A 13,021-nucleotide genomic window follows, 5' to 3' on the forward strand; every position below is an offset into this window, starting at 1 on the left:
TTTTCAAAATTCTTTTAATTAATTAATTGTTTTAAATTTTAATTTTAATTTTATTTCACCTTTAATTTTCGAAAATCATTAACTCCTTTTCAAAAATTATTTTCGAAAACTTCTCTCTCTCATCTTATTCTATTTATTTATTCATTTACTAACACTTCTCTTCATCTCAAATCTCTGCTCCTATCCTCACCCTTGTGTTTGGATTATTCATTCTTCTTCACTCTTATTCCCTTTCTTCTTCTACTAACATAAAGGAATCTCTATACTGTGACATAGAGGATTCCTCTTCCTTTTCTGTTCTCTTCTTTCTCATATGAGCAGGAACAAGGAAAAAGGCATTCTTGTTGAAGCTGATCCTGAACCTGAAAGGACTCTGAAGAGGAAACTAAGAGAAGCTAAATTACAACGATCCAGAGACAACCTTACTGAAATTTTCGAACAAGAAAAGGATATGGCAGCCAAACCCAACAACAATAATGCAAGGAGGATGCTTGGTGGTTATACTACACCTACTTCCAAGTTTGATGGAAGAAGCATCTCAATTCCTGCCATTGGAGCAAACAATTTTGAGTTGAAACCTCAACTAGTTGCTCTAATGCAACAAAACTGCAAGTTTTATGGACTTCCATCAGAAGATCCCTACCAATTTTTAACTGAGTTCTTGTAGATATGTGAGACTGTTAAGACTAATGGAGTAGATCTTGAAGTCTACAGGCTCATGCTTTTCTCTTTTGCTGTAAGAGATAGAGCTAGAACATGGTTGGACTCACAACCTAAGGATAGCCTGGACTCTTGGGATAAGCTGGTCATGGCCTTCTTGGTTAAATTCTTCCCTCCTCAAAAGCTGAGCAAGCTTAGAGTGGATGTTCAAACCTTCAAGCAAAAAGATGGTGAATCCCTCTATGAAGCTTGGGAAAGATACAAGCAGATGACCAAAAAGTGTCCTTCTGACATGTTTTCAGAATGGACCATGATAGATATATTCTATTATGGTCTGTCTGAGTTCTCTAAGATGTCACTGGATCATTCTGCAGGTGGATCCATTCACCTAAAGAAAACGCCTGCAGAAGCTCAGGAACTTATTGAAATGGTTGCAAATAACCAATTCATGTACACTTCTGAGAGAAATTCCGTGAATAATGGGACGCCTCAGAGGAAGGGAGTTCTTGAAATTGATGCTCTGAATGCCATATTGGCTCAGAACAAAATGTTGACTCAGCAAGTCAACATGATTTCTCAAAGTCTGAATGGATGGCAAAATGCATCCAACAGTACTAAAGAGGCATCTTCTGAAGAAGAAGCTTATGATCCTGAAAACCCTGCAATGGCAGAGGTAAATTACATGGGTGAACCTTATGGAAACACCTATAATTCTTCATGGAGAAATCATCCAAATTTCTCATGGAATGATCAACAAAAGCCTCAACAAGGCTTTAATAATGGTGGAAGAAACAGGTTTAGCAATAGCAAGCTTTTTCCATCATCTTCTCAGCAACAGGCAGAGAATTCTGAGCAGAGCACCTCTAACTTAGCAAATATAGTCTCTAATCTGTCTAAGGCCACTTTAAGTTTCATGAGTGAAACAAGGTCCTCCATCATAAATTTGGAGGCACAAGTGGGCCAGCTAAGTAAGAAAGTCACTGAAACTCCTCCTAGTACTCTCCCAAGAAATACTGAAGAGAATCCAAAAAGAGAGTGCAAGGCCATTGACATAATCAACATGGCCAAACCTAGAGAAGAAGGAGAGGACGTGAATCCCAATGAGGAAGACCTCATGGGATGTCTCTCAAGCAAGAAGGAGTTCCTTATTGAGGACTTAAAGGAATCTGAAGGTCATATAGAGACCATAGAGATCCCATTAAACCTCCTTCTGCCATTCATGAGCTCTGAAAATTATTCTTCCTCTGAAGAGGATGAAGATGTAACTGGAGAGCAAGTTGCTCAATATCTAGGAGCTATCATGAAGCTGAATGCCAAGTTGTTTGGTAATGAGACTTGGGAATGTGAACCTCCCTTGCTCATTAGTGAACTAGATACATGGGTTCAGCAAACTTTACCTCAAAAGAAACAAGATCCTGGTAAATTCTTAATACCCTGTACCATAGGCACCATGACCTTTGAAAAGGCTCTATGTGACCTAGGGTCAGGCATAAATCTTATGCCACTCTCTGTAATGGAGAAGTTGGGGATCATTGAGGTACAGCCTGCCATATTCTCATTACAAATGGCAGACAAGTCAGTAAGACAAGCTTATGGATTGGTAGAGGACGTGTTGGTAAAGGTTGAAGGCCTTTACATCCCTGCTGATTTCATAATCTTAGACACTAGGAAGGAGGAAGATGAATGCATCATCCTTGGAAGACCCTTCCTAGCCATAGCAGGAGCTGTGATAGATGTTAACAGAGGAGAATTAGTCCTTCAATTGAATGGGGATTACCTTGTGTTTAAGACCCAAGGGCGTTCTTCTTTAACAATGGAGAGGAAGCATGAAAAGCTTCTCTCAGTACAGAGTCAAACAGAGTCCCCACAATCAAACTCTAAGTTTGGTGTTGGAAGGCCACATCCAAATACTAAGTTTGGTGTTGAATCCCCACATCCAAACTCTAAGTTTGGTGTTGGAAGTCTACAACATTGACCTGATCACCTGTGTGGCTCTATGAGAGCCCACTGTCAAGCTATTGACATTAAAGAAATGCTTATTGGGAGGCAACCCAATTTTTATTTATCTAATTTTATTTTTTTTATTGTTCTTTTATGTTTTATTAGGTTCATGATCATGTGGAGTCACGAAAAAAATACTAAAACTAAAAACAGAATCAAACACAGCAGAAGAAAAATCACACCCTGGAGGAAGGACTTACTGGCATTTAAACGCCAGTAAAAAGCATTTGGCTGGCGTTCAATGCCAGAACAGGGCATGGATATGGCATTGAACGCCAGAAACAAGCAACATCCTGGTGTTCAAACGCCAGGAATACACCCTGAGGAGAGCTGGCGCTGAACGCCAGAAACAAGCATGAAACTGGCGTTCAACGCCAGAAACATGCTACAGATGGGCGCTGAACGCCCAAAACAAGCATCAATCCGGCGTTCAAATGCCAGAATTGCATGCAAGGAATTTCACACGCCTAATGGGTGCAGGGTTGTTAAATCCTTGACACCACAAGATCTGTGGACCCCACAGGATCATCTCAAGATATGTGGACCCCACAGGATCCCCACCTACCTCAACTCACCTTCTCTCTTCTTCACACAATCCCATAAACACTCTTCCCCAAAAGCCCTTCACCAATCACCTCAAACACTCTTCCCCATCACCTCTTCACCACTCACATCCTTCCACTCTTCCCCATAAACCCCACCTACCTTCAAAATTCAAAATCTCTTTCCCATCCAAACCCACCCAATATGGCCGAACCTTAACCCCTCTCCCTCCACTATATAAACCCCTCAATTCTTCTTCATTTTCACACAACACAACCCTCTCTTCTCTTCCTTGGCCGAAACACAACCCTCTCTCCCCCTCCTCCATATTTTCTTCTTCTTCATCTATTATTTCTTCTCCTGCTCGAAGGCGAGTAATATTCTAAGTTTGGTGTGGTAAAAGCATAGCTTTTTGTTTTTTCATAACCACCTATGGCACCTAAGGCCGGAGAAACCTCTAGAAAAGGAAAAGGGAAGACAAAAGCTTCCACCTCCGAGTCATGGGAGATGGAGAGATTCATCTCTAAAGCCCATCAAGACCACTTCTATGATGTTGTGGCCAAGAAGAAGGTGATCCCTGAGCTCCCTTTCAAGCTCATGAAAAATGAGTATCCAGAGATCTGACATGAGATCCAAAGAAGAGGTTGGGAAGTTCTAACCAACCCCATTCAACAAGTCAAAATCCTAATGGTTTAAGAGTTCTATGCCAATGCATGGATCACTAGGAACCATGATCAAAGTATGAACCCGAACCCAAAGAATTATCTTACAATGGTTCGGGGGAAATACTTAGATTTTAGTCCAGAAAATGTGAGGTTGGCATTCAACTTGCCCATGATGCAAGGAGATGCACACCCCTACACTAGAAGGGTCAACTTTAATCAAAGGTTGGACCAAGTCCTTACGGACATATGTGTGGAAGGAGCTCAATGGAAAAGAGACTCCAAAGGCAAACCGGTTCAATTAAGAAGACTGGACCTCAAGCCTGTGGCTAGAGGATGGTTGGAGTTCATCCAACGCTCCATCATCCCCACTAGCAACCGATCCGAAGTTACTGTGGATCGGGCCATCATGATCCATTTCATCATGATTGGAGAGGAAGTAGAAGTTCATGAAGTCATCTCCCTTGAATTCTACAAAATAGCCGAAAAGTCCTCCACCATGGAAAGGATAGCTTTTCCTCATCTTATTTGCCATCTATGTTACTCAGCTGGAGTTATCATAGAAGGAGACATCCCCATTGAGGAGGATAAGCCCATCACTAAGAAGAGGATGGAGCAAACAAGAGAGCCCACTCATAGATCCCAAGAGACGCATGAGGAAGCTCATCACCAAGAAATCCCAGAAATGCTTCAAGGGATGCACTTTCCTCCCAACAACTATTGGGAACAATGCAACACTTCTCTAGAAGACTTGAGTTACAATATGGATCAATTAAGGGTGGAACATCAAGAACATTCCATCATTCTCCATGAAATTAGAGAAGATCAAAGAGTAATGAGGGAGGAGCAACAAAGGCAAGGAAGAGACATAGAAGAGCTCAAGGACATCATTGGTTCTTCAAGAAGAAAGCACCACCATCACTAAGGTGGACTCATTCCTTGTTCTTATTTCTCTGTTTTTCAATTTTTAAGCTTTATGTTATCTATGTTTATGTCTTTATTACATGATCATTAGTATGTAGTAACTATGTCTTAAAGTTATGAATAATTCCATGAATCCTTCACCTTTCTTAAATGAAACATGTTTTTAATACAAAAAGAACAAGAAGTACATGAGTTTCGAATTTATCCTTGAATTTATTTTAATTATATTGATGTGGTGACAATACTTTTTGTTTTCTGAATGAATGCTTGAACAGTGCATATTTTTTATCTTGTTGTTTATGAATGTTAAAATTGTTGGCTCTTGAAAGAATGATGAACAAAGAGAAATGCTATTGATAATCTAAAAAATCATGAAATTGATTCTTGAAGTAAGAAAAAGCAGTGAAAAAGCAAAAGCTTGCGAAAAAAATAATTTTGGCGAAAAAAATAAATAGAAAGAAAAAAAAAAGCAAGCAGAAAAAGCCAATAGCCCTTAAAACCAAAAGGCAAGGGTAAAAAGGATCCAAGGCTTTGAGCATCAATGGATAGGAGGGCCCAAGGAACTAAAATCCAGGCCTAAGCGGCTAAATCAAGCTGTCCCTAACCATGTGTTTGTGGCATGCAGGTCCAAGTGAAAAGCTTGAGACTAAGTGGTTAAAGTCGTGATCCAAAGCAAAAAGAGTGTGCTTAAGAACCCTGGACACCTCTAACTAGGGACTTTAGCAAAGCTAAGTCACAATCTGAAAAAGTTCACCCAGTCATGTGTCTGTGACATTTATGTATCCGGTGGTAATACTGGGAAACAAAGTGCTTCGGGCCACGGCCAAGACTCATGAAAGTAGCTGTGTTCAAGAATCAACAAACTTAACTAGGAGAATCAATAACACTATCTGAAATTCTAAGTTCCTAGAGATGCCAATCATTCTAAACTTCAAAGGATAAAGTGAGATGCCAAAACTATTCAGAAGCAAAAAGCTACAAGTCCCACTCATCTAATTAGAATTAATATTCATTGATATTCTGAGCTTTATAGTATATTCTCTTCTTTTTATCCTAATTGATTTTCAGTTGCTTGGGGACATGCAACAAATTAAGTTTGGTGTTGTGATAAGCGGATAATTTACACGCTTTTTGGCATTGTTTTTAGGTAGTTTTTAGTAGGATCTAGCTACTTTTAGGGATGTTTTCATTAGTTTTTATGCTAAATTCATATTTCTAGACTTTACTACGAGTTTGTGTGTTTTTTCTGATTTCAGATATTTTCTGGCTGAAATTGAGAGACCTGAGCAAAACTCTGATAAGAAGGTTGACAAAGGACAGCTGATGCTGTTGGATTCTGACCTCCCTGCACTCGAAATGGATTTTCTGGAGCTACAAAACTTCAAATGGCGCGCTCTGAATGGCGTTGGAAAGTAGACATCCATAGCTTTTCAGCAATATATAATAGTTTATACTTTATTGGAGATTAGACGACGTAAACTGGCGCTCAACGCCAGTTCCATGTTGCATTCTGGAGTCAAACGCCAGAAACACGTCACGAACCAGAGTTGAACGCCAAAAACACGATACAACTTGGTGTTCAACTCCAAAAGAAGCCTTTGCACGTGTAAAGCTCAAGTGCAGCCCAAGCACACACCAAGTGGGCCTGGAAAGTGGATTTCTGCATCAATTACTTACTTTTGTAAACCCTAGTAGCTAGTCTAGTATAAATAGGACATTTTACTATTGTATTAGACATCCTGGATTGTATTTTTGATCCTGTGATCAAGTTTTGGGGGCTGGCCATTCGGCCATGCCTGGACCACCATCACTTATGTATTTTCAACGGTGGAGTTTCTACACACCATAGATTAAGGGTGTGGAGCTCTGCTGTACCTCGAGTTTCAATGCAATTACTACTATTTTCTATTCAATTCGACTTATTCTTATTCTAAGATATTCGTTGCACTTCAACATGATGAATTTGATGATCCATGACACTCATTATCATTCTCACCTATGAACGCGTGACTGACAACCACTTCCGTTCTACCTTAGACCGGGCGCATATCTCTTGGATTGAGAATCCGGAAAGTTTAAACCTTGTCTGTGGTATTCCGAGTAGGATTCAGGGATTGAATGACTGTGACGAGCTTCAAACTCGCGATTGTTGGGCGTGATGACAAATGCAAAAGAATCAATAGATTCTATTCCGACATGATCGAGAACCGACAGATGATTAGCCGTGCTGTGACAGAGCATTTGGACCTTTTTCACTGAGAGGATGGGATGTAGCCATTGACAACAGTGATGCCCTACATACAGCTTGCCATGGAAAGGAGTAAGAAGGATTGGATGAAGGTAGTAGGAAAGCAGAGATTCAGAAGGAGCACAGCATCTTCATACGCCTATCTGAAATTCCCATCAATGATTTACATAAGTATTTCTATCTTTATTTTCTGTTTATTTATTATTATTATTCGAAAACTCCATAACCATTTATTATCCGCCTAATTGAGATTTACAAGGTGACCATAGCTTGTTTCATACCAACAATCTCTGTGGGATCGACCCTTACTCACGTAAGGTTTATTACTTGGACGACCCAGTGCACTTGCTGGTTAGTTGTGCGAGATTGTGAAGAAAGTGTTGAGTTATAAACGCGCATACCAAGTTGAATGCCATTATTAGAGATCAAAATTTCGCCCACCGTTGGCTAAGTTATTTTTCATCATTTAATTAATTGATACCGTCTCATTTCATCTTAGGTTTCTCTGCTGGCATCATATTTGGAAAAGTGGGAGATAGATGACAAAGCAGAACTAATCATCATAAAGGTTGTTATTTACTTTATAATCTTCTGAATTTGTTGGCACAAAATTGTTATTTGTTATGAATTCTCTTTCCGATTGAGTCCTTTTATTATAGAGCCTTAAAAAAAAATGAGAAATGCTTGGGGTCATCAGAATTTACTATTTTTTGCCATCTCTTAACCATTAACTCAATTTCTTTAGTTTAGTTCTTTTAGTTTAGTAATCTAACAACTTATTTTATCTCATACTTTTAAACATTAAATTTTAATTGAGGCCAAAAATAATAAATTATGATGCCCCTAGCATATTAATATAAAAAATCAATTTTACCCTTCGTATATTAATACAAGAAAAAGTATATGGAACCAAAATGTTACCGGCCAAAAACTAAACAAAATCACATTAATTTATATTAATAATTAATTAATTTTAAATTTTTTAAATTCAAAATTTAAAAAATTTGAAATTGATTAAGTAAACCTAATTAAAACCTATAAAAACCTTCTTTTTCTATCTCACATTAACCTATCCACCTCCAACAATTACACACAGAGACCCATCTCTCTCACCGTCAGGTCCTCTCCGCCTCCCCACCGCGACCCACTCTTCTATAGCAGAGCATGTACTGCAAGGTGCCGGTTATCATCTCGTCTAAACTTTTGCCGCAGAGCCTGTAGAACTTGCTGCCAGCGCTGCAACTGTGTGCCGTCGAGCACCGCAAGCAACCAAGAAGTGTGCCCTTGCTATGCTAGCTTGACCACCTACAGTGGCAAGCGCAAGTGCTCTTAATTTCAACCAATTACTTAATTAAATCCATGCATGTGTATATTGCTCCATCACCACGCTCTCGATAAACTCGTGGAAGAATAATAATTGTTTACTCATTTTTTTCAATTCTTGTTGAATTAATAATCATTATTGTGCAAATTTGGTGGTTTCTTTTTCTTTTTATTTTGTTTATATATGTACCTTAATTTGCTGGACGGTTGTATCAATTATGTTATTAATAAAAGAGTTTACTATTTCATATCGATGTTGCTCTTTTTGGGATATTAGGTGTTGTTTTGATAATTAAAAAGACTGCAAACTACACACTTGATCTTAGACAAAAGGAGTTCTTGAACAATTACAGAAATATAAAAAAAACATCTATTTAATATAAAAAAATATTCTTACTTAACAAAAAAATATCCAGTTATATTTTAACAAAAATAATTAAATATTTATAAATTTAAAAAATTATGAAATTCTTAAACAAATAGAGACATTCACATTTGTAATACAAAAAAATTTGAAAAATATATAAAAGAACATCCATTTAGTATGAAAAAGAAATACTCTGACACTTAGCAGAAGAAACATCCATATATATTAACTCGTAGAGATTTTGGATTCACCCAAAGGTATTTGGTTAGTTTTTGTCTAATACCCTTTTGGTTCCCTAAGATTGTTGTTAATACAAAAGCGAAGGGTTTGGAGAAGAGAAAAGGTGGTAGAGGTCTAACAGTAGTAGGCGGTGGTTATTGGTAGTGATAAAAATTTGTATGGAAATAAATGATGAAAATGTAAGGGATATGAGCACCACGTCGCACTCCCTCTCCTCTCCTCGCGTGACCCACTTCTCCCTTGGTTCTCTCTTCCTCTCCGTCCTCCCTTTCTTTCTTTCCTTCTTTCTTTTCTTTCTTCGCTTCTGCGTGTGTGTGTCACTTGAGTGGAGTGAGTGCTGTGAGGGATGTAAGCGGCGGTGTGTGTGTGAGGAGAGTGTAAGGTGGGAGTGATGTTAGAAATTAGGGTTGCGGTTTTAGGTAAAAGTAGGTATAAGGGTAATTTTTTTGGGTGACTAGGTATAAGGGTAATTTGATCCTTTCTAATAAAAATAGGGATAATATATAATTGAAATTAATTTTAATTCAATAAAATTATTTTTTATAAAAAATATTATTAAAATTTTAATTTTAAATTAATTTTATAAAATTATTTTTTAAAAAAATATTATATAATTAAATTATTAAAATTTTAAATTCTAAATAAAAAAATATCCAAATATTTATAAAAATTATATAAAATCTATAATTTTAAATTTAAAATCTCATCACTTTGATTTAATATTTTTTTGGTGAATAATTATTTAAAAATAAAATCATGAATAATATTATAAATTAAAAATAATTTATTATTTATTTTCTAACAATTGAAAATCTTACAGACTTAATGATAAGTGTTCGGTTATGGTGGATTTAGGACTAGTAGAAAAAGACAAAAAGCTAAAGTTCTATATTTTGTTCTTAAGAGAGTTTTTCAAAAATTTGTTTAAGTGTAAAAATATGTTAAATTAGAGCGATAATAAACAAAAAATAATATTTGTTATAAATTTATTTTAAATAAGAGAAGGAGGGTATCCCAAAGAAGCAGCGACAACAATTTTATCTTCTGTAATAAGATGGTGATCTTGAGTGTGAGAGGTGGAGCCATGAAGGTAGCGAGAGTGGATAAGGACAACGAACAGCAGAATGAAGAGTGAAGTGAGGGTTAGAATTAAGATTTTTACTTTTTATATTTGTTTTCATTTTTAAATTTTAACTATTTTTATTTATCTTTAACAATTAATTTATTTTGATTTAAATTTAATTTTTAGTCAACATTTAAGACTTGATTATTAGTAAAAATTATATATTAATTTTATAAAAAATATAAAATAATATATACCATTTTTAAATATTAATTATTTAATATTTAATTTTTTATAAAACATAATTAATTAATACAAATAATATTTTTAAAAATAAATTTTTGAAACAATAAAATCATTTTAAAGATTTTAACATTTTAAAATATTTTTTTAGTTACAAAAATTCTTATATTTTGTGATAAACAAATAACTTGTTACAAACAATATTAAATTTTATGACAAATTAATTTTTTTGTTACAAAATATTTTAAACTTTTGCAACAATTTCATTTTTTGATACAAAATATTATAAAATTTTGCAACAAAATACCGATTCGTTACAAAAGCCAATATAATTTGTAACAAAAAAATTAAATCATTACAAAATATCAAAACGTTTTGTAACAAATTGTATTGTTGTTACAAAATATTATTATTATGTAACAATCACTGATTTTTGTTACAAAAAAATCATTATTCGTAACAATTTTAAATTTGTTACAAAGTTTTTGTTACAAATGTTTCATTTTCTTGTAGTATAAGCCTGTAAATAGGATTTTTAATACAAAGTTCGCTTCTTAATGTAAATACATATTTAAATAAGGTTTTAAAACAAAATCACTTTTTCATATACTTTTACAAAAATTCGGACAAAACATCCTCTTAAAAAAATTAGACTTCAACACCCGTCTGGGCTCCCTTATTTTCTCAATAATCAACCTACTTTATTTCAGTTTAGTAACCAACGGTTCACTTTAAAAATTCAATACGATAATATCCAATCAAACTAGTATACTCAATTACCAACAATTCTCAAACCAGCTTGCAACAGAGCCCACTATCATCAAATAAATCTCAGATAAACAACCAAACCAAGAAATTAAAATAATTAAAAATTTCAGCAACAAATACAATCTCAATCCAAACTCAATTCATGCTTCAGTTTGACAAACAACACTAATTAAACACCATTCAAAACCATAAATCAACGAATCCTCATCAATTAGTAATACAACACACTTATGAATTATTTGCAATTATTTAATAAGCTTTCTAGGCATTCTTAAATTAAAATATTTAATTTTAAAAATAAACTCCTACCTTTGAATGAAATCAAAATCAACGAAAGGACTGAAGAAACTTTTTGACCAAGCTGCTGAAGAGAAAAGTGTCAGAAATCATTTGTGCCTCCTAGAACTCTAATTGGCTGAACTCAAGGGAAAGAGGAGCTACGTCACTGTCAGCTTCTACCAAACAAAAATAACGCCAACATGTAGAGGAAGAGAATACGAACATTTTTATCGGATTAGATTTTTTATTAGAGTTATGGATTTCAAAAAATTAGAGTCGGAAACTCATGGTTTCTATGGAAGCTCATTCGGCCTTTTTTTCTTCTTTTTTTCCCAAGTTCATTTAGTGAGTAATGAATAGAAAGAAAGATGATAGTAATGAATGAAGTTTTGTGGTGGTTAAGGCATTATAGGTGTCATTAGTTAATAAGGAATGAAACAGGTTTCATGATATTAATACAAGCTACGTTAGGTTTTTCTTACTTTTTGTTTTCTTAATGGTTTTGGCTAATAATAATAATAATAATAATAATAATAATAATAATAATAATAATAATAATAATAATAATAATAATAATAATAATAATAATAATAATAATAGTTATAATTCTTTTATATATATATATTTGTTTGAAATATCTCATTATGATAAAAAAATAATTTAAAAATTTGAATAAATTTTAAACTCAAAATATCATAAAATTTAATTTAATTATTTTTAGAAAAATAATTTTCTTTAAATAAAATACTAAATCATGAATAACTCACTATTCAATTTTTCAAAAGCTCAGGGTGTTATATTATGCATTACTTGTATCCTTGGTAAAACTGTGATTCTTCTAACTTCTAAATGAATTATACAACAACATTACAAGAAATTATAAAAACAATTCTGCTAGGAACCAACTCAATATCTGCCAACTACTAGCCAATTTAAATAAGCTGGATCCAAAATTCAAATGACAAAAAAAATCATCTACCCAAATATCTAATTTTTACCCTAATTACCGTAAAGAATTCAATTGTGGCTCACTTCTCTCCAGCTCTATACCATCATCGAGCTTCTCCTCCATGGCGGCACGTTCTGCGTCTTGCCCCCCTAGTTGTCTTCTCTCCCACCACTAACCCCAATCAGCGCAGTCTAGTACTCCTGTGAAGAAGCCGCTTCCATCGCATGCGAGGTAGCCATACCCGTCGACCATGACTCTACTTATTGCTGCCTTTACATCAAACGCTAGTCGAATATGCCATCACGGACTCATCTTCTCCGATAGGTGCGTCAACAACAACCACGCCTTCGGCATTCATCAGGACGCCCCTAGTTTCTGTCTCAATTGCACGCTGCTGCATATGAACCACCTCATTCGACGCTGACATGTCAGTGCATGTTAGGGTTTCATTGGAAATTGGATGTTGCTAATCTGTGTTAGGGTTCAGAAACTGCAGTTGTTGTCGATTTATGTTTAATTTTGCTGAATTCACCAAGATGTTCTCCAATTGGTTAGTATATTGTTAGGGTTTTATGTAATAGAAGATGCTTCTCTTCTATTTTTGGTTTTAGAAGAATGTATACTGGTTCTTGTGTTAAGATATTCTGATTTTTAGTGGATTGATAAATGGATTTGTCTTTGATTTCAATTGTTGGATGTTTTTAATCATGCAAATTGGATGTCTATTTTTGTTGAGTATGCATATAATTTA

The 13,021-nt window shown here is 35.0% G+C and overlaps 1 non-coding gene across 1 annotated transcript; it reads right to left on the minus strand.

Moving 5' to 3' along the window:
• Window positions 1-850: 850 nt before the first annotated feature.
• Window positions 851-954, minus strand: LOC112704838 (small nucleolar RNA R71). The gene has a single exon (XR_003155441.1). It is a non-coding gene; the product is annotated as a small nucleolar RNA R71 (small nucleolar RNA).
• Between the last annotated feature and the right edge of the window lie 12,067 nt (window positions 955-13,021).

The sequence above is a fragment of the Arachis hypogaea genome, chromosome 7 (genome assembly GCF_003086295.3).
Source record: "Arachis hypogaea cultivar Tifrunner chromosome 7, arahy.Tifrunner.gnm2.J5K5, whole genome shotgun sequence".
Lineage (NCBI taxonomy): Eukaryota > Viridiplantae > Streptophyta > Magnoliopsida > Fabales > Fabaceae > Arachis > Arachis hypogaea.